The sequence below is a fragment of the Gymnogyps californianus genome, chromosome 14, assembly GCF_018139145.2.
Source record: "Gymnogyps californianus isolate 813 chromosome 14, ASM1813914v2, whole genome shotgun sequence".
NCBI lineage: Eukaryota > Metazoa > Chordata > Aves > Accipitriformes > Cathartidae > Gymnogyps > Gymnogyps californianus.
In genome coordinates this window covers 9,750,088-9,777,636 of record NC_059484.1, presented here as the reverse complement: position 1 = coordinate 9,777,636, position 27,549 = coordinate 9,750,088, and positions in this window count along the sequence as shown.

The following is a 27,549-nucleotide window of genomic DNA, read 5'->3' as shown; positions in this document are numbered from 1 at the left end:
ATGGAATAATAAAGCTCCCCTGCTCGGATGTGCTCTACAAAAGGTCACATCCTTTCCCAACACCCTCTACAGTAGCCCTGGGCTGTTGTGGGAGGGGAAGGGAGTTCCTCTCTCCACTAAAGAGATGTGCTTCCAGTCCCCTGCTCCCATTTCAGCATGTTCCCCCTGCCCTGCCCTGCAAGCTTTCAGGCTGATACAGTTTTGGACTGACTCCACTGCTGGATGAGTGTCAGCCCAATCTGAACACCCACAGCGTCGCTGAGGCTGGATGGTTCTTGCTGGCCATTTTGTATGTGTTCCTCAGGTCTTGCTTCTCCCCATTGTGCGCATCCGTGCACTCTCTGGAAGATGCTGCCGTGAGGGCTGGTGAATGGTGCTGCTGTGGGCATTGCAGAGCCTGTAATGGATAGCAACGTCCGAGGTGTGGAAGGGGCACTGCTGTCCTGGGTGCGCTTGTGTGGCAGTATGTTGGTGTGTATGAGCTTTGGTAAAACTGGTCATAAACTGGTGTTCGCTCCTGCATATAATGTTGATGAAAGAAAAGAAAGCAAGGCATGATCTTGCTGAACTTTGCTGTGGAAAACATTATCATTTCGTTCTCCAAACTGAAAGTTATTGATCAAAAATGCTTATATGTTTTTTTTCCCCAATCTTCCTGTGAATATTTCCAATACATGAAAATGCACCTTTCCCTTTGGAAAACTGACAACATTTATTTTAGCCAAATACCCATTTTTTCAGTGGAAAATATTTCAGCAAGTCCATGCACTTTTCGTTGCACATTGAAATTTCATGCACTCGTTGAAGTATTTTCCACTGTGATGGCCAATTGCTGATCTGGTAAAAAGTGGACTCCAAAGGAACTACAAGCTATGGTACAATTGTTGCAATGAAGCTGCTGCTGCTATGACCCAGACCACTTGCTTTTTCTCTGTTTTCGATAAGCAACTTCTAAGAGCTGGGCTAACACTCACTCTGCTCTTCACATGGCTCTGCAACACATCTATCTCTTTTGCAACGCTACTACTTCTGCTTTGATCTGCCTTTGCAAAGTTTAATTGCCCGGAGAATAATTAATTTGAGCTTCTCTCCCCATTGCGTAAGACCAGGCTGAGCTCTGGCACTAGGTTTCGTTACAGTCCCATCCCTACACTGCACCTGACTGCAGTGGCGTTGCAGGTCAGGGTTCCTGGCACTGGTCCCTTCTTCCCAAAGGACCTTTTGCTCCTCACTGTTACGGCAGGAATGACTGACTGCAAAACTGCAGCTCCGGAAGGACCTCATGTGACACTTCTACACCCTGGTGGTCAGTACTGAATTTGAGAGGGGGAAAGACCTTCTTCTGACCCTGTTTCTGAGAAATGTGCCCTGGACCACCTTGAGGTGGATCACCATCCCTTGCTGGTGAGGTCCCTTCTGCGTAAACTACCAAAAACCTCTGTGTCAACCTGTGGGACAGTTGGGGAGCGGACTGTTTGCTGGTCACAGCCTTTGAGGTTGACTTGCACTTTGGTCCTACAGTGGCATGATGGAGCAGATGAAATTTTTTTAAAGTAGGAGGCAACGGACCTGCATCAGGATCCTCCCACAGCTCTATGCCAGGGAAGAATTTCGTTTGCCGTTCGACTTAATTTCTCCCGTTCTTTTCTTTAACTTTGTCAAGGCTCAGAGAGGGATCTGGAGGCTGTCCTGGGCTCCTCCTGACAGCCGGCACTGCATAGCCATTAATTACTAGGGACGACTGTGCTGGGAGCTTCACCTGGCATGGTACAAAACCAGTGCTTGTTGGCAGTGCGGCTGGCTGAGGGTAAAGCCTGAATGGGTAAACAATATCCCCAGTAATGAGAAGTCCACAAAGCTGAAACCTGACCAAACCAGTTGGAAAAAAGCTGACAGACTGGCTTGGACATGAAGGGCCTGACAGCCTTGGGCCACAGCAAGCAAACTCTAATGTTGATGATCAGATGGGTATTGCTGCAGAAATTAGGAGCAAGGGGTTTGAAGCAAAGCTGTGGAAGGAGATACTTCAAGAACACTGCAGTGCTGAATTTCCAGCTTGCTTGGATCTGACAGCAAATGTCATACGTCCCCCATATGTCTCCCATACATCTCCTGATCTAACTGCTCCAGGCCTCAAGACAGTTACCTGCCCCTCAATGCATTTGCTACATACCCCAAAGCTGCTTGGCCCATCTGAGAGCCGAGACCCATGTGCTGCACTGTGCAGTGACTTTGTGGTGGGAGAAGGTGGCACTGAGGACCAAGCTGTCCCCTGTATCCACCTCAGAACCTCTCGGTCTCTGGAACCTGAAGGTTGGCTTGAAAGGGACATTGGACACAGCTTCTATGTAGTCACAGCTTAGGCCACAAGGGTGGATGTGTTTGATCTTCTCAATGGAGGAGGTGGTCAGACCAGACTTTTCCTTCAATGTATCGCATAATAATTTTTATTTCAGACCCTTAAATTCTACACCATAATTAAGGCAATTGCTCCTAAAGAGACACTGTGTCAGCAAGAATTGAAGGCTGTAGAAAGGCAATCACCAGTTTTCAGCCTTGAAATACTGTCCTCAGCTTTGATGGATTTCTGAGGGTATCTGTGACTTAAGAACTCTGAGCGCCTTTATTCCAGAAAATAGTTAGGGTGGTTACTGTGGAAGCATGAAGATTCAGGGGACCTCAGGTATGAGGGAAATGAGGACATGAGAGGTTCTTTCTTCAGCCTGTCTGAATGAAGAACATGAGCTAGCTAACAAAGACACTTCTGGAGAACTGAATCATCTATTTTATAAGGTTCCTTGGAGGGCAGTAAGGTACTTCTGCTTTAAAACATTATTTCATTGTCAAGAACCCTGCCTTTTCTCTGCAAAGTTGGTATTTCCATGAATATTTAATATTTAATGTAAGCTAGAAGAAGTAGCAATGTACAGTCAGCTTGTGATTTCATCCACAGGAAAGGTGATCATATTAGAAAACACATGTAACACATGTCGCTTCTTATTAATTATGCAGTAGTTAATAGATTGCTAGATACAGACTGAGCTCAATTGTTTCATTTTTCCCGTGCACAACAGAGTGGAACTAAGCTCTGCCAGATTTGGGTTTCTTATGTTTTAATTCCTCTGGGGGGAGCATGCGAACATTTCTTATCAGAAACTTAGAAGCAGAGTGAGAAATAACCCTCCACGCTTATCACTGACTCCTGGACCCTGATCAAAGGATATTTGCTGTGGTATAAAGTTCAGTAATGCCTGACTTAGAAGGAAGCTCGTTTCCTGCCATGAGTTCTTCCATCCCTTGTTCTTGGATGCACTCTTTATCCCTGGATCTCCATGTCTTTATATCAAGGGCTTTCTCCTCTGTTCAGATTTGTCCCTTATGCAGGGTAGTGCTGCAAAAGAGACTTAACTGTGAAATTGGGTATTTGTTCTCAGTGGATTACAAATTTTGGGGAAAATGCAGTTTACAGGAGAAGGAAATTATTTACACATTTTGGGTCAAGTTTTGTGAAAAATCCCCCCCTCCAAGATTTCCCTTCCCCCAAAGGTGCTGAAGTTCTTCATTTTGACATGTTGAAAGAAGCCTTTCAGCCTGATCTTTCAGAATCACTGCTTTTTTTTCTTTTGAAACGTGACCCATTTTTTGAGAAAAAGAGTGAAAAAGAAGAATCAATGCTCCCCAAAGAAAATAAGTCTCTTGTTTTGGATCTAGTTCATCTTCTTTGTCATTCTTGTTTTGCAAAACAACTGGGGGAAAAATGCAGTTCTGCTTGGGCTGAGCTAATTCATTTTTCTCTGATTTCTTTGTTCACCAACCAAACTGAAAAATCGACTGTTCCTACAGCTCTGTTTGCAGCACAAGACTTATTTGCAAATGAGCTGGAAAAGCTCCTTATTCAAACAGTAAGACTGTAAGAAATATCCAAGGGATCTCAGGAGGAATAGCACCAGGGGACAGCATTTTGTTTAGAAGCATTTCTCTTGTTCTTCAGTGTAAAATTCTACCTTTTGCAAAAGAGAAACAGAATGCCTGTGATTTAGAAATGGCAAAGACTGCTTTTTAAGAAGCGGGCTTGAGCAGGGCAATATAAACCATCCGATGTGCCAAAGATGGTTCCTGTGGTCCTGGTAATATCATCACGTTCGTGGGTGCAAAAGAAGTAATGGACTGCGCAGGCAGGGCGGAAGGGAGGGACCTTGGGTTGGCTCAGGCTGATCAAGAAACAGCCGAAGCAACTGAGGGACTCCATGACAGGGCTTTGGCTCTTGTTTTTCTGGAGTTATTTTTACTCTTAATGAACCCTTCGTCGTGGTGGAAATGAGCTCAGTAGTACAATGCTTCCTGCGGTTACCTGCCAAGCCAGAGGCGCCCGTCCCATCCCCTCTGTCCCCGCTAACCCCGGGGTGCTGCAGGACCCTGCCTGGGGACGGCAGCCACCACAAGACCCACCACGCTTCCCCACTGGTGCCTGTGACAGAGTGTGTCCGCGGGCTGGGCAGGGGGACATGCTGCAGATGGAGGGCAGGCAGAGAGGACAATCTCCCTCCATCTAGCTTGGAGGACCACTGCCAGAAGGCAGGCTCCACACTGCAGCCCAACATAGCGGCTGCTGCCCCATCTCTGGAGCCACAGCCAGTGTCCGGCTCTAGGACAGCACCGTGTGTCTCTTCCCATACTGCCTGTACTGCCCAGGGCTCTGCCAGCCTCCCCAAAAATGCAGTAAGCATGTCTGTGCATCCTCCCAGAGGACATTCACGCTCCCAAACCATTTCCCAAGGGAGCACTTTTCTTTTTCCTAAATTGCTGAGTGGATTTGAGAGCAATTTCACAGAAAGCCTGGAATAACTGAGTCCTTTCCACTGTTATTTGGACTCAGCCATGACTTCATTTAACTGTTGGGACATTGGACTCATGGGAGGATTCAGTTATTTGCAACTGGTGATGCATCAGAGGGCCTTGATGAATGAAGATGGCTTAGCAAGCCATGCCCTACCTTCCCTGTGGAGAACATGCAGGTAGATATTGCAAGTGGATGTGTTACTGGCAATAGACCAGCAAAGGTGGAGAACAGGTCCCTCTCACCTATGCAGTGTCTTCCTCTTCCTCCCCACCAGCTCATAGTTTCAGCTCCCACCGTTGGGAACATGCCCAATAGATCTCTCCAGGGACAAGATGAACACAGTGTCTTGTCACTGGCCTGAGGATTTCTGCCTGTTTCTGTCTAGGGATGGGAAAATGAGGAGGGAACAGTTCATTATCTTAATCTTTCCCAATGAACCTGTAAAGTGCTGGGTGTGGGAGGGCAGAGGAATCAGGTCAGTGCTTTTGGGCCACAGCAAAATTCCTCTGTAATTCCCCAGGTCCCAGGAACATCGCAGCCCCTATCCTGGAGCACCATTTCCAGCAGGGACAGCATAAACAAGTCAGCCTTAATCTCATTAGCTCAATGATGCTCTTTATTAGCCTAAATCAGACTGGCATCCTTTTGATGTCTGTCCAAGATGGATTATATCTCTCTCTCGTTGGAAAGGCTGTCAAGAACTCTATTCCTGGGCTGTAAATAGAAAGAAAAAAATTCCTTGTTGATGAACTGTTTTACTGGCAAGTCAGCAGCCAACATAAGAGAAGCAGCTGAGAAAGCACAAAGATCAGAGGTCAAACTTTCTGCAAACTGAGGCTGACTTCTGGGATGACAAAGCCCCTGCACTCAGTGATGAAATCCCATTACCCCTGCCACACCTCCAGTCCTGGTTGAGCCTGGTGTTAGGGGCTGGGAACGGCTGAGCGACCTGACTGCTGTGACCTCTGTTTTGTGTCTGCCCATGGGTGGCTTTCTTGCCAGCCACTTGGAGCAGAAGAGGATGCAAGGCAAGGAGAAAGGAGCAGAAAAATCAAGAGAGGAGGAGGGAGGCAACGAAATTAAGGGAAGACAGGAAGGGTCTGGATGCAGGGTATCATTATCCTGGGTTTGGCTACTGATCCATCCCATCCACTGTCCTCATTATCCTGTCCCTGGCCAGATGCATTATAGGAAACGTTGTTAGGGATGGCACCCCAAAGTGGGAGTTTCTTCACCCCCAACACTGCATGTCCATTCAACTCCATGTTGAATGCAGCTTTGTGCGTGTGTGTGGTTACTTAGAAGAATGAAGGAGCTAGTGCCATTTGCATGTTCTACATGGTGGAAAACTTCCCAGGCATCTCCTTCCCTCTTCTCTCCCAATACAATCCCAGCTGCATCTAAACCTGGCCAGGAGACTTAGCTCACAAAAATGCATATGGCGGAATGGTACTACAAATGCCTTTTTTTTTTTCATGTGCAGGAAGGATGGAGAAGGAAATTAATGTGTATTAATATATTAATGACAGGCCTATTGTTTTTGTAATGGCTGTCTCAGTGGTAAAGAAGTTGATGTTCACAGGAGTCCGTACCTTCAGCCTGAGACATCCATGATGATAGGTAGCAGCTTTTGTCTTTCTTCTGCCAGAAAGAGTTGAATAAAAGACCTGCATTATTCCAGGGTGTGGTGGGTGACACCACACATGATATCACCGCCTTGGCAGTGCCAGCGCTTTGGTCTCATGGCATAGCCCAATGTCTTTCCAGGTGTGGCATCAGGAGATGGTATCTCCCCCGCCTTGCCGTGTCCTGCCTGAACATCACAACGTGACACCGACTCTTTGCCCAGACCTTGGTGGTTATGGGGAGAGGAGCTAGTCCTGGCTTCAGCTCCACATTTCAGACTGATGTCAGCAGTGCCGTTTTATGTCTTTTTTATTTTTTTAAAGAAAGACATTCATTTGATATGGTTATTTTAATCGGTCTTTTCCCTGTTATGTTTGCTGTCTCCACAAAACGTGAGCCAAAAAGGGAGATGGACCAGAAAGCAGAGGGAACCTGCCCACTCTTCCTGCTCAGGTCACAGTACTAAAAGTAAGCAGAGAGAGGAAACAGGGGAAGGTGAATTAGATTTTCAGAAGTCTTTCCATGTCATGAGCATTGCTATTAATGGACACTGATAAAGGAAATAATAATTTTTTTTTAATAATCAGGATTTCTACCTTGAGCACGTCCCTTTAAGGCTCATTTTGCTTCACCAATGCAGGATGCTCATCCTTTGGCTGAGAAAACCCCTTTGTAAGAGGGACTCAGTTCCTGTGGGGTTACATCTGGCTTCCCAGCCCTAAACATGGGTGTTGAGGCTGCGCAGAGGGTTGGGGCTGCTCAGACTCCTGGGTCTCAGGAGAGTTCAGGGCTACAGGTGAGGAGAGGAGCCTTGCAGGAAACAAAAAATAGGCAGGGCAATCCAGGCCGTATTCTTGCACATCTGGTGGCTGACAGCTGATAGAAACTCCAGATGACATAAGCCAGCTCCATCTCCCAGGATGCAGCCAGACATAGCATTTACTATATAGGCTGTGTAAAAAGAGCGAAGCCCAGCCTGTAGCAGGTCTGGTGGATCGCATGTGCACTGGCTTCCTGGGCTTGCTCGGTAGCCAACAGCTATGGCCTTTCTGTCCACCTAAGTTTCCCCATCTGAAAAATGAGGATGATAAAACTATTCTCCTTTGTAAAGTGGGTTGAGATTTACTGGTGCAAAACATGGGGTGAGACCCCCTGGCACTTCTGGGGAAAGCTGCAATGTCCGTGTGAAGTGTGAGCTTTGAGACAAGTGCTGTTAGATTTAACTCTGACAGTCTCTTCCATAGTCTCAGGGAAGATACTGTGCAACTGCCTTAAATTAGAACTTAATGGGATCGTTTTAGTACATAGAAATGGGTTGATTCCAAGGAGCCAAGATTTCTCATGTGCCAGTGCTGAAAAGGTTGGCTCCCTTCGTTGCATCCTGCTGCAGCCTGGGAAGAGGCAGCGTGAAAGAGGCAGAGACCACTTCTCTCTTACACTGCCCCACATCCAGAGTAGGTGAGGGGCTTGTCCTGGGTTTTACCCCAGAGCTGGCGGGTAGGGTGTAATTTGGCTCTGTTTGCAAGGGGAATAAATTTCCAGGAATTCTAGGCTTTAGGGCAAGATTATAATTTTCTTGTTTTTCTATAGACTAGTATCTCTGAGCATCCTCAAAAAGTTTTGGTGCTGTGAATGCTGCCTGCAGGCCTCTGTCTCAGAGCTGTGCCTCTATTTGTTGTAATTAACTCAGACAGTGAGATGGTTAATGACGACACATCACTGCCTCGGAGCCTGGAGAGCAGTTGGCAGTAGGCTGTCCACAGAAGGAAAAGGGACATGCTGGCACAAATCGTCCCACAGTACTGGGTCCATTTGCTATCAATTGTCAGCTTTACTGGGGCACTGATTTGCCATAAATTCAGGAGCCTGCTGGGCTCCCAGAGTGGGGAAAGCTCCCTGGCACCAGGGAAGCTTTATCCCTCAAGTGTGAAATTACTGCATGGGGGAAATGAAGAAGGAACATTAATTCATGCAATAGCTTTGCTATGGAGAGATAATTCATGTTTCCCCTATGCAAAATGCTCCAGGCATACTAATGGCCCTCAAGTAGGTACTGCTGTTTTAGATCTATGTTTTGTTGTTGGAATGAAAACGATGAACTGAACTTGTCCTGGACACAAGCCGGTGGCCAGCAATGAGACTACCAGGAGCAGGCAATTGTCCCTGTTATTTGAAGAAAAATATTCTGAATCTGACATTTCTCACATTTTAGTAAAAATTTTAAAATTTCTGACAGATGAAGATGCTCACTTGCATAGCAGGTATCATCTCTCAAATACTTTTGTCTGAGCAGAAAAGGAAAAATAAGCTGGTGCCAAGGCACCTTTTTTTTTTTTTTTACTTCTCTTTCATTGCATTAGATATACAGACTAAATAGGGAGCTAGTTCTTCCTCTGCTCCCACTGTTCTGTCTCATTAAACACCAGGAAAGTGCAAAATGCCACCGCATTAAGAATGTTTTCCATCAGTTAACAAATAATCGCAATCAAAGCAGGAACAGAGGTGTCAGCGAAGAAGCAGCACTTCACTGAAGGCAGAAAAGTCTCAGTCCCCTTTGGGGCTTGTAGGAAAATCAAGAGAAAAGCCAGCTCACCACCTTATCTCATCTGTAATGCTGAGTTATGTTTGAATTATAAGGAATTAATGCAATAAATGATTCTTTTGCACAAAATGATTACCTGAATTCTAGTTTGCTGCCCTCACTGCTCTGGGTTGGTTAGAAAGATGGAATAGCTCAGGTTTGAAGGGACTTCTGGAGGTTGTCTTGTCCAACCCCGCACTCAAGACAAAGAAACTGAAGGTCTTTTACTACCCACCTCCCTGCAAGAGAAGTCAGTGGTTACAGTTTGATTTGGAATGATTTGAGTGAAAATGCCTTCAGTGAGAGCATTATTGCTCCTCCTTACAGTTGCAGTTCTTCCCTGTCTCCTCTACCGATGAAGCTGGTTGAGCCTGGGCTGGCCTAGCCAGACCAATCCAGGCATGAAGGTCAGAGAAGAGGCAGAAAGTGCTGCCTTTGCCGACATAGCCCCGCGGCAGGAGGTAGCCAGACATGACACGGTGAAGATCCAGCTCCCACAAGAACTAAGTGTTTTCAGGTTCAAAGATTATTAGGGTTTTCCCTGGAGATCTCTCACCTATGCAGCAGCTCTGCTCACCTCATCAGAAAAGGTGGCCTTGTGTTATCAGGCTGAGCTGACAGCAGTTCTCCTAAGCAGGAGGACACCAACCACTTTACCAATGTGTTTTTACTGTGGATCCATTCTGGGTGATTAACCAGCTTCTCTGAGGAACTTCTCTGAATCTCAACCCTATTTCCCAGGGACGAGTACGTCTCAGAAACTGCTATCCACGCTGGTAATCCAGGACTTCAGCGTATAAAGTGCAGATCAGGTTTCAGTCTGAAACAGGAGCAAAACATCTCACTTTGGGTTCCTGCAGCCAGCAGCCTATGCAAATAATAATTTATTGCCTGATAAAGGAGTAAATGCCCAATTTCTTGCTTGGTTAATGATGCTCTTCACTGATAACTGACTACTCACAGTAATTGATATTCAGGTCAGATTGAACTCACATTTCTGTGTCCAGCAGCAGACATCTGTCTCCCACTCCTGCTGCTGTGACTCAGTATCCCTTTCTGCTGATCGTAGTAGGGGGATCATTCTGCATTTCCAGTCTCCTCCAGAGGTGCATAAAGTTTTGCCAAGAAAACGCCCTTTTACTAGCCATCCCTCAGCAAACTGGCTGACCTGATGTCCTGGTTTCGGCTGGGATAGAGTTAATTCTCTTCTTAGTAGCTGGTACAGTGCTGTGTTTTGGATTTAATATACGAATACTGTTGATAACACGCTGATGTTTTAGTTGTTGTTAAGTAGCGCTTATCTTAGTTAAGGATTTTTTCAGTTTCCCATGCTCTGCCAGCAAGCAGGTGGGCAAGGAGCTGGGAGGGAGCAGAGCCGGGGCAGCTGACCTGAACTAGCCAAAGGGATATTCCATACCATGGAACGTCATGCCCAGTATATAAACAGGGGGGAGTTGGCCAGGAGGGGCGGATCACTGCTCTGGCATCAGTCAGTGGGTGGTCAGCAATTGCAGTGTGCATCACTGGGTTTTTTTTTCCTTTTTTTCCCTCTTTTTTTTTGTTATACTCCTTTTCATTACAATTATTATTATATTTCATTATTATTATTGTTAGTATTATATTTTACTTTAGTTATTAAACCATTCTTAGCTCAACCCACGAGTTTTACCTTCTTTCCTGATTCTCCTCTCCATCCCACTGGGAGTCGGGGGAGTGAGGGAGCGGCTGCGTGGTGCTTGGCTGCTGGCTGGGGTTAAACCACGACACCTGAGAATCAAAAAGAATGCCATTTAGCACCACACTGGGGAATTGCTAATGACTTCTGCACATTCAGTTATTGACACACAGAAGCAAAGCTGGACTGTTGATCCAATGCGGGAAATGAGTGGTATCAGTGCAGGTACAACAACTCCTGTACCCGTGTGCATGAAAACCTTTATCGTCACTCTAAGAAAAAAGTATCCAGCAGCCAGGATCAATCTATCATCTGAAGAGTTAAACATGTGTAATGTCCACTAATCTCTTTTCTGCAGGCAAGAGAAGTTTTATGAGCTTACCATCTACTAAGCAGAGGTCATAGGAGTCTTATAAATAAGATGATGGAAACCTGATACGGGAATTTTCTATGCTATAAAAAATTACAGAGTAATCTTAAGTGGAACACATGGAAACCTTCTAACAATCTAAAGTTTCAACTCACTCAGCAGGGAATAGCCTAGGGAACCTTTGGAGCACTGTATAAAAAGGATCAGGACTTCACTTACAATCAGCTTGCACTGAAGTTTAACTTGAAGTCCTGGAGCTGAGATAGGGAATTGTATCAAATCCATGGATTATTTTTTTTTAAGAAAAAGAATGTTTGTGGGTTCATATTACACTGGAGACATGCATATTTGTCCTAATAGCTATTAGATGTTTACTAAAGATGAACTCAAAGTTTGGAAAGAACAATCTTTTCAAAGCAAGCTTAATACTAGCAGGTCTGGTAGAAAGACAGAAACCTTTAGAAACTTGAAAAATGGTTGAGTAACATTGTTAAATTGGCAGATAGTGATATTTTGATATGAACAGTGGGTAGAATGAATATATATATGTATGGCCCAAGTTATTTAAGGTCTTAGATTATCCATGTATTGTTTGATATTTTATATATAGCACATGGTATTAAAAAAAAAATCAGCATCTGCCAGTAGAAGCCACACAATTGTATCTGGAAATAGCCCAGTTATTTTCCAGTGTATTTATAAAGATGAACTGTGTTATCTCGGAGAGCACCTGGATGGTAATGGTTAGCAAATATTGCCTTATTGATGGCAACTGTTGTCAACATTAACAAAAGTAGATAGAATACTGAAACATTTATGCTGACATCAGATACAAAGTGTGCAGTCTCCATTTGACCACCCCTTGACTGACAAATTAAGTTGGCTACAACCTGAACAAATTTTTTAGGGAGGAATTGTCTAGTGAAAACATGCCAAAATTCACATTATTCTCGTAGCGAGTATAATCCACCACTGCATTACTGCACTACTATGTTATTGTACATGTTACTGGCAGAAGATACTTTTTTAGCGTTATCATGTTCATATTATACTTAATGAGATTATAGTTTGTTCTAAAAAATAAAAATAGATTAAAAAAAGCAATAGGGGTCAATATCTCTTCTTCCACTGTAAATGTTTCCAAGTCATAAAGAAGTCCCAAGAGACCCATCATAAATATAAGACATAAAAAAGGCTTAATTACAGGTCCGTCTGAACTGAAACCCCAAACCCTATGTACATGGGAGGATGAGCCTCTTCCCTAAACAATTTATACAAGTGTTGCTGTTATGTACACTGTGGCTGGAGGGGAAAGGAAACAGGGAATAAATTCTGTTTTTTCCAACTACTTTATTCAACCAATCTTTCTCCCACGGTAGTATTCTCAGAGGTGGTTGATTTGAGCTGGGTGAAATACGCCAAAATGCTATGATTTCTCCCTTTATACACCATGGGAATTTGGTTCCTGTTGACAAGTTGCAAGTCATTAGCATAGACAGTCACTTAGGAAACAAAAACATCCTGGCCCCAGATAATTGTTCTGTAAGTTCTTGGTGTTCGGGGTGGGGGGAGCGCCATTAAAATAATTGAGCTCATAATTTGCTTGATCAGAAGCAGCAGCATGTATTTTATTCCCTAGGACAAACTGCCCTACTTTGGAGAGAAGGGGACACTCCTAGTCCCGGTCCAGCGCGAGGTCCGGAGCAGCAGAATGGGTCAGTGTGGCTCAGGATGAACAACACATCCTGCCTGTAAAGGTGCTGGGTTTTTGTCCATAACGAATGCCAAGGCTCAAGGAACTAATTGTAAAGCCAACAGCCAGGCTGAAGAGCACTCATGGAAATGCATGTTCTTGGCTTCAGATATTCGTAAGGCAAAAAAAGCAGGTGCTTTTGCTATGGCTTTTGGGCAATGGGATTTGCTGGTCCTTCAGGGCGTTCTTTTTCTCCGCAGACAAGACTGGGTGCTCACAGTTACCCCACTGGCCTCACAAGCTGCGATGCCACCAACATGGTGAGGCTGGTATGTTGGCTTTTATGTCAAGTAATCAGTCTCCAGCCAGAAACACTGTTTTCTACAGTTCAGAAACACTCTGCAATTAGGAGAAAGGAGGAAAATTAAAAATAGGAACTTCCAGATCTTAGATAGCTAAAAGAAATGAACAGCCTTCACAGTTTTGCTAACGGCAATCTCCAAATCATCCTTAATTGACTGTAATACTGCTGTGATAGGAACTCTGCTGGCAGCAGGCTTGCCTTTCTTAGCGACTCTGCAGAACTACCTAAACCCTTCAGTCACCTGAATGCCAAGTTTGGAAAACCAAGCTATACAGTGCATAAAAAAACCCAAAAGCAACAAAAAAACCCAAAACAAAACATGATGAGATGCTGTCTGTACAACTAACTGCCCAGCCTGGCTGGGGCTTGCAAAGCTCCTGCCTGTGCCTCAGCCCAGCCTGCCTTCTGCAAACCCAGCAGGTCTGGCTGCTTTCCTCGGATCCCACCTCACAGCAGCTCCCCGAGCTGCCTCTGAACCACGGCAGGAATCGGTGCCTGTTTGCAGGGGCTGTGCCTAGGCATTTATTAGAGCTTCAGGGTCCCCATCAGAAGCACACCATGTTTGAAGAGGGAAGAAGTATTTCGCCATGTGTTGTTACAAGGATCTGCTCCAGTTCATTTCCAGGGATGAGCTGCAGGGCTGCCTGGCCAGCAGCAGCCAGTCCCTTGGGAAGCAGCTGGCCGCTGAGCCCCCGTAGCAGCACAGCACCAAGCCCACCACCATTGCCCGTGCTGCTTTTACATCAGGAGCTTCAAATCCCAGGTTCCCAACTCAGCTCTCCTTTTCTGGAGGTTTGTTGCCCAGGTTCCGTGAGCCTTGCTGCAGGGTAGGATACGTGCAATAAACAGCTTTTTGAGGTTGATTTAATGCTCACCATCACTCCAGGTATTAATCTATTCACGGTGGAGGTTTATTGCTGTGTATACCCCAGACCGATAAAGATTATCCCTGAATTAATTCACAACTAGTGTGTCATTAGGCTTGAAGCCAAATGCTCTGTGTTATCAGTGTGAATAAATACCCAGAGTAATTTCTCAATAAGCCTATCTTAAATGGACTTCTAAAGCAAAACCTTTCGAAATAAACTATCTTGAAAGTAAAAAGAACAAACGCCACCATGTTCAGGGTGGCAAAACTCTTGCATGACATTGTATGTATCATCTGACACGTTTGTTATAGGGCTCAGGGTGTCTGTTACCCAGTAATATTGTCCAGTTTCTCTAGATTGTGGCAGAGCTTCTCTCTGGCCCCGTTATCTGCATCCTCTTTTAAGAAGGTACATGCAGCGTGTGTGCATCCTTCCCGGTTCTTGAGCACTGACCTTCAAGGACATTTCTGTCTTCCCACTTTCTGTCTTGTACTTTCTCAGCAGACCATTGAGACTTCTCTTGCACTTTCAGTTTCTAACCACAGGCAGTGAAATGCTCTCCCTCGCTGCTGACTGTTTTGAAGGAGCAGACAGTTAAAAGAGATATTAAAGCTATAGGGGCTGGTGATGAGAATACAGTTCAAAAAAAGCCAGAAATATTTGGGCATTGGCCAGAATCATTATATATTTGTGCAAATGACAGGAAGTTTCCATCATCTATTGAAAATGATGCTAAAAGTAACTTTCCCCAGAGTGTTGCATATCCGGAGACCTGAGTGGATGACATGGATGCTGGCAGTTTGGAGGCCTTCACCTGTGAGAGGAAGGGAAAGAGATTCAAAAACAGGGAAATGCCAGGACCTTTTTGATACCTCAGTGTTGTCAGCTGGGTAATATTTAAGGCATATTTCATCTGAGAACAGGCAAGACAAACATGTCTCTTCCCTGTATTGCATCTCACAGTGTTAGGGCCGTATTCTTGCTGTGCAGGTCTGTACCATAAGGTTTTGTATGGCATAGTCTTGCATTGGAGGGGAAGAAACTTTGCACCTTCCTTTAGTTTGGGATATGCATGAGTTTATCTAACCCCTTTCCTTCTAGGAAGAGTCACTCCCCTGACACTACAGGGAGGTACTCCAGGAGGCTGCAGTGAGGCTGGAAGCAAACCTCCATGTGATATATAGCACAGGAGCATTTTGGAGACTTGGCAGTACCACCAGCTTCTGTTTTAGCTAGAGGCTCTTTCATTTAAGAAGCTGGAGCACCAGGGGGTGGGTGCTATCATTGTGCCTGCCTGAGTGCAACAGGGGATCCTCAATGAGCATCTGTAGGCTCATGGAGTGGCCATTGCTTCAAGGCGCAGGGGTGCTGCTGGGTGAAGGTGCTGGGAGAGAGAAGTGTGTCCCTGGGCTAACGGTTTTTTGCAGCAGTCACTGCACACTACTTCACAAACAGTCTTACAAGTCAGCCCATGATTTATTAGGGGAAGGGAACTTGGCCCGCTTGCCTAGCTGGGCCCAGTCCCACTATGGAATTGGCTTCTATATCTTAAACAAACCGGTTCAAGAAAAGCAACGTCTCGTCTTTGCATTGGAAGACATCCCAGCGCAAGGTCTGTTTGCCTTACTTTGGAAACTGTGGCTGAAAAGGAATTTGTGAAGGGGAGCAGCAAAAAAATAAATGTTTTGGAGCAGGATGGATCCAGCTGACACCTCCATCTGCCTGGCAGGTCAGGCCATGCTGACATGGGCCACTCTTGGCCAGGCCACCAGCTCCTGCTTCAGGGCAAGCACTCTTGCGCAGGGTGAAAACAGTGCCCTCACAGGACATTAAGGATGATGGAGGCACATAGAGACAGATGAGAGATGGGATGTGGGATTCAAACCCTGGCACCAGCAGGAGAGAGGAACTTATATTTGACCAATGAGGTTGTCCTGGGGAGCTCAGCATTCAGAGAGGGCAAGTGTCGATCTACCTAGTTACTTCTAGGGGACAGCATTAATTTGTACAACCATATGCTTGGTAAATTTGGGCCCCTGAGGGAAAACTAAAGGCTGCTTTGTAAGGTACCACCTTGGAAGCAGGCAGCAGGGAGTGGAGCAGGAATGACACTAAGAGATTTCAGACTTGTCTCCTTCAACCTTTCCTGTGGAAGAGTAGTGTTATCCTTCTAAAAAAAAAAATAAACCCCCTGCTCATTTGGTACCATTTTTAGTTTGGATTCAAGAGGATAAGTTCCCTTCTGTGGACTGAGCATGGCTGGAAGGGGTACTACAGACTGATTGCTGAGGGTGGCATAACATGCTTTTTGGGACAGCAAGAAGTGATTTACTGTGGCTTGGGCCAGTAATGTGGCACCTCCATAGTGCCAATAATAACATGTCAAATAGGATCACTTCCCACTCCTGAACACAGCAGCAGGCTCACACGCTTGTATTAGAGATGGCAGCATGAGTTCAAGTGGATTAGTATGTTTGCAATTGTATTAGCCATAAAAACATATTCACAGTCCTTTACGGAGCTGGATAGGGCAGCATTTGAGTTCAATTGGCTTTTCTTGCCTCTCGCAGTAGGAATGCCAGGACAGCACTGTGGCATCGCCAGCTCTGTCTCCCATTCCTGCCTAAGGATAGCCAGTGTAGGTAAAACCAGAACAGCAACACATCTGTGTTGTTTAGAAATCAACATTTGCCCTGGCTTTCTGCTGGATCCATTCTCCCATTGTTTCTTCTGCTTCCGAAGAAGGCTGTGCTCTATAAACTGTGTTTGAATTGAACGTGGTTGCTGGAGAAGGGGATGGGCCTGAAGCCCGGCAGAGCGAGTGGTTCGGTCAGCCCTACCTGTGTCTTTTCTGCACTGGATTCACCTGTAACTGCTTGCATCTCCTCGGGGAATCGTGCTTGCTCTTGCCTCTGGACAAGACAGGACTCTGGTAACGATTCCAGAGGCCCCCTGATCTAGCTGTAGGGCTTTGAAAGCAATGAGTAATTCATTTCTCATCAGGGCTTCCCACCTTTCTTAATTTCTCCAGCTCCTCCCGTTTCTCTTAGGTACTCTTTGAAAAAGAGCAAACATTGGGCTGGAGAATCCAGTTCCTAACCTGGGGCAATTTGCTGTTCAGCACCACTTCCAGTCAGATGTTGTTCAGTACACTTCTTGATCACCTTCTGGCAAACACTCCCTCCTCCAGTAAAGGTTAACAGCTGCAGGAGCAATGACTAATTTGAAGACCTGTACGGTTCCTTACATCCTCCAGCCATCCGAATAATACACACACCAAACGCTTGCGCAAGCAGACTCGATACTCAGCAGGGATGAGAAAATGGGGGGAAAAGGTAATTGATGAAAGATACCGTTTGAAACATGGATGTCTAAAGCTGGCTGTTTGAATACACGCTTGTGGAGCTGGGAGAGAAATCATTTGTGGCTCTGAGGAAGAGCTATGAGCCAGGAAAAGATCAAGTCTCTGGAGGGAAAAGTGTTTTGGGAACTTTTTTTTCTCTGCATAGACTCAGTGTTGGTAAATCTCACCAGGCTGCTGCATGGAAGGGGAGTGTGAACCACCCTTCTGAAGCAGCCCTGCTTGGAGCAAGCTGGGTTTATCCTCCATTCAGTGAGGATGGAGGTGATAAACTGAAAGTAGTAAGTGCATTTCTTACATTGTAAATCAGTGGTGTTATACTTAGTTGGTTTGTAGAATCTGGAGAAAGCAGAGAGAAACGAGGGCGAAGCATGAGGAAAGAGGGAGCGGGAGACGGAATTGATGGTCTTCTATAGATAAAAATGTGGGGAAAGCATCCCTAAATGTTAGTGTCATTGGTGCTTCAGAACGGGCTGTGAGAAACCCCGGTCTGGGTTCACCTATGTCTCGCTCCACATAGACTGCCATTGCAGCTGGTGAGCTGCTTATGCAGCATTTAAAAGAGAGGCTGAAGCTGTGACATGACCATGGTCTACCATTAACTGCAAGAGAAAAATTACACAGTGAGGGCTGCTCAGTTAAGTAGAAAAAGACATAACAAAATACTACTGGTATTCCTAAGGTAACCAAAGCAAGTGAACTGTAAAACTGAGCAAACAGCACTGTGCTGCAGGCTCTTCCCTGTGCGTATCCTGCTGATGTATATCACATGAGGCAGTCTACAGTGTAGTCTCAACCGGAGTTTCTCGCCAAGACGATCTTTCTTCTTCACCCAGAAAATTAAATTTAAAAAAAGAACATCCGTAGTCCATGACTGCTGCGGAGGGCGGGGAGGCTGCGAAGCATTCACGCCTTGTTCCTCCTGCTGCCGCCTGAAATAACCTTGGAAACCCTCGCAGCCTCTCATCTCCCACACCAGTGAGGAGCAGTGCTGGTCAGAGAACTTCTGTTGCATGTTTCAGGCAGCAATAAAATATTATATACCTGAATGTTGGACTTGATGATCTTAAAGGTCTTTTCCAACCTAAATGATTCTATGATTCTATGTCTGACTGATGGAGAATGCCTGGCAAAGCCACTGGTTAAGCCTTTAATTATGGCTATTTTGGGGAACTGCTTAATGCTCTACAATAACTTGCATAAGCTTCAGTTGCATCATATGGGTGTGTTACTCCGAGCAGCAAAATTGTTAGTGACACCAGTATTCCCTTAATGTCTTAAAGGTTTGCTAAGGGCACTTCAGATGTTTGCAGAGGCATCCAGAATCAAAAGGGCAGGTGGCAAGTTGGCTTAACAGTTTTTGCCAAGAGACAACACCTCATGAAGAGAGACAGGGTTGGTTGCGAGTCCTGTCCACATCTCCCAGTGTAGCACAGAAGATGGCTTTCACTGGCGGCAGAAGGCACTGCTGCAGCTACACCGCGGTGCTAACGGAGCGGTGGCCGGGCTCCAGCAAGGCAGGCTTTCTCCTCATCCTTTTGTTCTGATTCCCAGGCGCGTGGCAATCAGGCTGTCCCCAGGAGAAACAGGGTGTAAATCACTAATTAATGCCTCCCGTCTGCACGCAATTCAAGCCCATTTGTGCTTGACGGAGATACGCAGCACAGGCTCCCCAGGGAGATATTCTATAATCTGTTACTAATCACTGAGGCTTCAAAACCATTTAAAAGGATGTGCCTGTGACTTGTCCCCATGCAAACATCAATTATATTCTCTCTGATGCTATGGCCTGAAAGACCGCAGCACAGGGGAGGCTTTTGAACACTTGTCCCCCAGCCCTGACATCCAGCTTGTTTTATTGTAGGTGGTGATGTTATTTAATGTATTCCCTGCTGTTTGGAGGATGGTTGAAGGAATTTCGTGAGAAGCCACAAAGAGACTATGGCACAGTAAGAGACAGAAAGCATTACACTTTTCCAGGGCGTCATGTAAACAAGTGCAGCAGTTTGTAGTAGTAAGTCAAGGTTTAATGCTGCACACACACTGTTAAGTGTGTTAAAAGGTTCGGGAGATCCTGGCCAGAACTGGGACCCAATGTGTTAAGCATCAATCAGATATAGAGGAGGTGGCAGTATAGAACTTGCCTAAGAATTTTTTAAGCCAAGAACCAGAAGCCCAAATAAACCCAAACCCCTCCCTGGTCAATTCTTGGGTCTTTAGGCATTTAAAAACTTTAATGCTTTAGCTAATGTAAAATGTTTACTGTAAGCACTTTTTGAAATTGAGGCAGCCAGCGAATCTCATACACTTCTGGCTTTAGCTCAACTTGGTGGGACATTCACATGGCAAGAAGCATGTCCCGGCAAGTACAATCTGGGACATTGGGAGGAAATCAGATTTTTAATTACTCTTGGCATTTCAGTGCTGCTGGTTGCCAGCGGCCAGCCTGCTGGAAAATGACATCACCAGTGATCATAGCAGAATGCCAGTCTGTAAAACCAGTTTGCCAGCCTGTTTTCCTGTCACTGGGAGGAGTTTTCTATCTGTATATATATCTGCCTTTTCAATTTTGGAACTTGAAATTTATGGACACCATTAATCTTCTTACAAAAAATAAATAGGCTCTAATTTTATGCCTGCAATCAACTATGGGCATAAATTTTCCCCAGCAGCATTTAGCTGTAGCATTAGCATATACAGATAACTTTCCATACATCCACTATCTTCCCTAGTAATTCAGAATTACAGTTTCTTCGCCAACAGTGTTTTTATGAAGGCAGCCTGACTAATTTCTTTAATTAGTTGGCAATCATGCAATATTGTATTTAAAAATGTACAAATATCAAATATTTGAGGATTCATATTGGGACGGTGGCATCTTTGTGTATTTCAAATGTGGAAGTTTCCTTTGCTCACAGGTGAACTGGAGTTTTGGCTCAGTCCTTATGGACCAAGTCTAACCCCTGTACAGCACAACAAGAAAATCTCTCCCTTTTCAAGGGGACACCCAGTCTGGACCTGTAGAGCTGCTGCAGTGGGTGTTGGAAGGGCCCTGAGCAGGGCTGTGCACATCTCCCCTGTCTCCTGACCAGTGCACCTCGCTTCTGTTGACCCATGTTGCAGAGAATTGCCAGGGCTGGGCAGCGCAGAGGAGATGGGCTGGAGAGCCTGAACATAATCATGAATATCATCTCGAGCCAGGGCTAACACTCCCTCTGTTTCATGAGAACCAAAGCAAATATTTTAAAAGTTAGTTATTCTTCCCAAGAGACTAATTGCCAGCCAAAAAATGGATTTTAAAACTGTTTCTATTGCCAATATGAAATGCTCTGTTTGTGTATATATTGTGATGACACCTTAATAGCCTGTTGCTTATCTCTGTGATCTGCGGGACTCAGTACACTCTGCTCTTCACATCACTGGCAATTTAGGGGAATCTGTCCTTAATATGCCTCCATAAATCAGGTTTTTTCTTTATGAGTTGCATAATTTTGGATGTGGTCCTCTAAGGGGCAGGCATGGCTTTTTGGACTCTGCCTGAAATTGTTCAGGAGCTCTTGGAGTCCGTCACTGCTTAGTGCTTCTCTGCCAGCTGTTCCTTGTGCAGGTTAGCTTCTCCTTTCTTTCATTTCCCTTTGTATACTCCTGACAGAAAGGTCAGAGGTTGTATCAGCAGGCTCCTACATTTTATCCTATGTTACTTTAGGGCTCTTCAGGTCCAAAAGCGTGAAGGAAAGCCTTAGCAGAGAATCTGCTTGGTGATCTATGTTGTAGCCTTTTTGTAAAATTCTTCACTGAAGACAGACAGTAAAGTAAAAAAACCTTTACTTTTATTAAGGTGCCTCTACTAAGGTCATTCCTGATGGTGCTTGTGAACAGAACATAACAGCTGAACATTTTAACCAGAAGTCATGTGAGACTCAAAAAAGCAAGGTATAACCTTCTGAGCCTTTCATTAAAGACATGCAGCCAAAGGCTGGACCACGGTGACGATTCAGCAAAAAGCCATGGGCTGCCATGGTCATGCCAGGCACCCTGGCAGGATTGTTTGGGAATGACAGTTGAGTCTTGTTAAAGAAGTGAAAGAGTCCCTAACTTGCATGCAGTAAAGATCACTGATGTGGTAAAGCTTCATAATCGTCAGGAACATTGTCTACTGAAGATAAGACATTTCAGGGAGGAGGCAGAGAGGGTGCAGTGTTTCTGGAGCCCTCTCTCAGCCCTTCCAGGGTGGTGAGTGTGAAGCACAGAGATCTGCAGAAGGGCTGAAATTCATATAATGAACAAAATTAAATGCCAAGAAGCTGGTGGGGGGCAGAAGGTTTAGTCTGGGAGCCAGAAAATGGATTGTTTTACCACATTTCCATAATCAACTCTAAGGGTAAATTCTAAGTGAAAACGCACTGAAAAAAAGAATCAGAGGCTAAAAACACACAGAGAGAGACAAGCAGCAGTTGAGGACCTCAAAAGCTGTTTCTATCAGCTGCTGAGATAGGTGAATATTCTTTACGCTCTGCAACTAATAATACAATTGCAGATCTGTCCATGAGAAGCGATCCTCAGTGGTGGGCCAAGCCCTAGAGAACTGGAAATGCAATTCAGAGAAAAATAACCAGAATCTGTTTCTCTCCCTCTCTCTGGCTCCTCCTCACCCGTTAGCTCATTCCTCAGTTTTCCCTCACCTGCATGACCACCTCTGCCATGCTGTCTTCTCCCTATCCCCCTAACAGCGCAATGAGTCCTTTCTCAGGCAGACCTTCTCTGAAGTCTCTTAGAGCAGAAGGAAAAGAAAAGTCATTGCACAACGTGTAATCAAGTATAGGGACTATTTAATCACAAGTGAGTGTCTGTCAGGATGCCTATTCCCCCCTCCCCATGCCCAGTTCCTACCTCTCTCCCTGCTGGCTCACCCTGTGCAGGGCTGCCCCAGGGTTCCAGCTGAGTCAGACTGAGATTTGCTTCGGGGAATAACCCCAAAACATGGCTTTGCTGTCCCACTACCTGAATCTCCCCTGTCTGAAACCCAAATTGCTCCAGTTACAACATGGGTGAGATCTACCATGAGCAGATGTCCCAGCAGAGAGAGACGGATCTGTCACAGAGCGGTATGTCAGCAAGAGGAATTTCAGAAGACAGTGGATTTTCCTTCACCCTGGTCCAAACATTATAAAAATGGGTCATGGCTGGGCCTGGGCATATGCAGAGTCCCAGTCTCTGTAACCCAAAGCCTGGACCACAAGTCCTGAGAGCTGTAAGCAAACCCACCCATGCAGCTTCATTGCTTGGGCCTGACCCTGCTTTATTGTCTGCAGTCAGGTTTGCCCAGCCAACTTCATAGAAATCATTGCTAAAGACTGAGTATTGAGTGAGGGAGAAAACAGTATGTGTTCCTCTAACAGGGGATTGCCTGAAAACGCACTGTGCACAGGGCGGGTAAACCACAGAGGCGCTCCGCTCAGCATCGGTGTCATCTGGGAGCATTTGCAAGTCTGGCCAGAGGCACGGGAGAGGAGGCAGAGACCTTGTTCAGCAGCTTCCTAGGAGGGGAAGAGAGCCCTGGCTGCTGCTCTGCCTACAGCAGGGCCCTGGAAAGCCAAACTGGCTGCTGCTGCTCCCAACGGCAGCATGGGGATATGTGCACATAGCACAGTAACCCTTCCCTCCAGCAACAGCTATTTCTTTACTGTCCCAGGGGTGACAGTGGGAACAGCCAGTCCACCTCCTCCGAATCTCTGCCCAGCTCTGTTCCTTCCTTTTCTGCCCTTTCTTGGGAGGGAATGGCCCAATCCTGACCAGCCCTCAACTCCTCATCCTTGGGCAGCTAATATCCAGTTCTGCCTATGCTGCAGAGAAGCTGTAAGCTTGGCTCTTGCGGTATGTGTGTGTGGGAGGGTGTGTTGGTGTTGAAACTATTTCTATTCCTTCATCAGTATTCAATTTATTTAAAAAATAAATAAAAAGTCCTGTGAGCCATAATGTATTGTTTAATCAGCAGAGAGCTAGTTAACAAATGAAAATGTGTGGCTGAGCCAGTTGCAAAATTCTTGGAAATAATTCAGCGATTGCATTAGAAGGAAAATACCCCAGGGCAGATCTTCCCAGAGGGGGAATGCAATTCTGATTCTGCTCAGTCCTCTCTGAATAAGTGAAGACTATCTGGATGGGTACCTTCAAAGAATAGCCAGAGAGGAGCTATAAATAAAGGTATCAAGCTACCTTTCACATTGGAAGCTGGTTTCACTTGGAAGCATTTTAAATGATAAGCTACACTGCAGTGAACCTCGGAGATAAAAGCTCCATGTGTGTGTGTGTCAGGGCCTTGCTGTTAGAGAATAAGTTACACTTACTCCAGCCCATTACATCACCAACACTTAACACTTTCATCTATTAGCTCTGTTTATAGTCCACGATAACAAAACCCAGAAGGATTCAGAAGCACGTTTTCAAGCACAAGTGCTGGAAGGAAGGAGTCCAGCCCTAGACCTCCAGTGCATCTGTCAGCAGCTGCCCTCCAGATGAGGCTTCCCTTGTATACAAAGATTGTGTCTGCAAGCACAGGTTCTGCACCGCTGGGCCCTATGCTTGGGACTTTGTTTGGCGTCAGGTAGTCCTGGAGGCAGCCCAGGGATGAGCATGGAGAACCTCTTGCTGACATTGAAGGCCACCCTCACCAAGTAGTCCAGACACTAGTGCTAGTATCAGGAGAGTCTGCTGGTGTTTGGGACCTCTGGAAATTCAGGAAGCTGTTGCCAAATTGCCTTTTGTGCCTGTTCATCATCACCCCTTTCACAGGCCTTGTCCTAGTGACTGCTGAAAGCTGCAGCCTGTGAAAAGAACAGAGACCCAGACAAAAGTGGATGCCTGGTCCCTTACCTCCAGCCAGCCCAAAAGCCTTGAGCAGCTGATGTGCAGAAAGACAGCAGAGAGGTAAAGCTAACACCACGCTGTTCTAGCCGATTCCCAGCATGGCCAGAAGCCAAAACAACATGACAGGTACTGGAGCCGATGCCCTGGCAGGAGGGTGCAGCTGGCTGCAGGACGCCGTGTGCTCACTGTAATGGCAGGTTGTGTGTTGACTCGCCAGGTATGACAGGGTTGCAGGGTACTGGTGGGCTGTGTCCATACCCCAGCCCTTCACCATGGGGCAGGAGGGTAGAGTCTGACACACTGTGTTGTGTCAGCCCAAGCCCTTGTGTCAGCCTGAGTCCCCTCTGTGCTCTGAAGTCACCGGGCAACTTGGCAGAGTGCTAGGTTGAAGGAGGTCCATGAGGACCAGAATATCAGCGTGGGTCTGAAAAGCATGGGCAGAGATGAGAGTCTGGGGGCAGGAGGCCGGGGCTGGGATGGTTTGGCAGAGATCTGCAGGAGGATTTTGCACAGGGCCTGCATATTCCCTGCTGCAGCCAGAGTTAGGCTTGTTCAGCCCTCTCCAACATCTCTGGTATTTTGCAAGAGCAAAGAACTAGATGGCAAGCTCATGGTGGCTCCTGTGGTTGCTCAGAGAGGGCCGAGGGGAAGCAGCCACTCACAAAATTTCTTCATGAGGATCTTTTTTCTAGGCTCAGAGGGGAAAGTAGGAGCTGTTTTGCCAGGTGTATTGTCCGATGGGGCTGCCAGAAGAGGCTGCACCACCATCTCCATTTTCCCAGCTCTGTTGCTGGAAGAAGGGGCAGCTGCTAATTTATTTGTTTCTGCACCATGAATAGGATCAGGGGAAAAGCCTGGAAACAGTGGTACAAACTGACCCTGTACATAGTGATATACATAGAGACGGACAATTTATGTCTGAAGCAGTGGAGCAGTTCCAAACATTTTTTCGTATTCTGTATCCTGCCTTTCATGTCTTCAGCAGTAGGAAAAATGTTTTCTTTACGTTTCTGCCTGGAAAAACAATTATGAATGTTAATTGCGTTGACCAGGAGGTGGAACAGGAGTTGGCCAGGAAGGGCTTTTCTTTGCTCGTAAACAGGAAGACTCAACCTTTCCCGCCATTCTCCATGTTTTGGAGATGAAGGTGTCGTGAGGATTTCAAGAAGCTGGAAAATGGGACTTCAGTGGGAAAACCAGCATAATGAAGAAATTAAAAAAAGAGAACAACAGAGCAAAGGCCCTGGCACTATCACTCTCCAGGAGCAAACTGTGCTCCCATCCTGCTGGGGGGAAAGGCCATGTGAAGGGTGCAGGCACCTCATCTGCTCTTTGGAAGTTCTCCAGGATTTTCCTGTCACCTAACAAGCTCCGTTGAGAGGTGTGGAAACACCCAACACCCTCTCCCCTCCCTAAATTGCAGAGATTACGTAGGCAGAAGTCTGAGTTATATGCAGAGCTCTGCGCCTCACTCAGCTCCACCGCTACAGACTGATGGGGGTCCCATGAAAAGGGATGTCCAGGGAGGAAACCTTTCTTCTTTGCTCAGGTACATCAAATTACCACTCTGAAGCCCAGTGTTTCTCCTCAGATCTTGGCATGTGGGGTCTGTATTGTTAAAAGTTGAGCATTTTTTTTAGAAATGGCTTTTATGGTAAAAAAAGTGACTTAGGTTTTCCTGATTGCAAGTCTTGACCTTCATCCCTCTGCTGAGTGCACCACCATGCAGGACTCTTTGAGAATGTGAACTCTGTCATTGCATTCTCTGAAAGTACCAGAGTTGGGTCTATTTAATAATTTTCATCTTTTTTATACTGCAAAATACTGTGCATTTATGTAACCTGCCACACAATTTTCCCTGCCAACAATTTCAAGTCAATTTTGCCTAAAACCACTGAGCACCTTAAATGTCCCCCTAAAATTATTTCAATGAAAAATTTTTTGCTATGACAACTAGCTTCATTCCAATCTGGGGGCTATTTTGTCTTTCTGTTTTTCTCAGCACAGGATCACTCCCAGAGCTGCTGTCTGCTCAGGGAGCAGAGGGCCAGGGCCACCTCACCGCACTGAGAGTGTAGTGGCAGATGGCTGTGTCTGCTGGGCATGTGGCAGTCATCAATCAAAGGTGTCCTCATGGTATCATCTGAACACAAGAACATGGTGCAGGCTAGACATTCAACCACTTCAGATGCCTGTGCAATGGGTGGAAATACATATATCAAATGTGAGGTCTGGTTACTTGTGTGCAAAAAAGGAGGCAAAGTTGCAGGTTTGAGTCTCCTTTTATGTTGCATTTCAGGGCACTTATCCTTGGCTCTTCCCAGGACCCAGGGAGCTAGGACAGGGCTCTTTGATAACACTAAGCAAGTAATTTCCCCTCACTTTGCTTCGCTATTCTCATCTGGAAAAGGGGAAACAGTAATATCAGCTTCTCCTTGAGCGTATTGTGAAAATGAGCTGACTGCTGGCTGCAGAAAGCTGCAGGATCCTGAGCTGGCAGTGGCTAGATAGACCACGTGTTATTATTTTATATTGGATAAACAAAGTAATTTCCCAAGGGTCTTTAAGATAACATCGCCTTTTAGTGAGTGTTAATTGACTTTTCTGTAAGGCACCCAATTTGTCCCTGTGTCCCTTAATTAAAACCATAGCTGTATGGCCCACATGTTCTTGGGACAAGGCAAATATTTTAAAAATTAAGTTTCCATTACATTCTTTTTGCCAAAAGTGGCGTCTTGTCCGTTGTGCAGTGATTCACCGTGTCCATTCTCCTTCCTCCCGCAGCAAAGTGGCAGTGCCAGCCGGCGGCTGAGCGGCCCCGCTGACGTCCAGGATGTTCTCAGAAACAGCTCTGTCCTCCAGCTTCTGCAAAACAGGAATTGCTGTTGAGGTGTCCCGGGTGGGACGTGCCAGGGACCTGCATCTCCTCTGGTGACTAGGCATTTCAGCAGGGGAGGGGTAGAGGATGCTGTGCCATAACAGAAGTTTAAAAATGAAATCTAGAGGCGGTGGGAGCCTGGAGAGGCAGATGGTGCTGCAGAGCCCAAGGGAACAGGGTGCCACCTACCTCCACTAGTTCCCAGAGCCCACAGCCACCACTTTGAGTCATGGCTGGATTATGATGGAAACAGATTTCCAGCAGCTGTGGATATTTGGCCATTTCTGTGCTCCACCTCCCTGCTTGTAGTAGCCCAAAACTTTTGGAGGATGTTCTGGAGCACACAACATAGCAATAGTATCCAACTGCAGGAGAAGTCCCATGGCAAAGGGCTGTTTATGCAGTCAGTAACTAAGGACATGCCC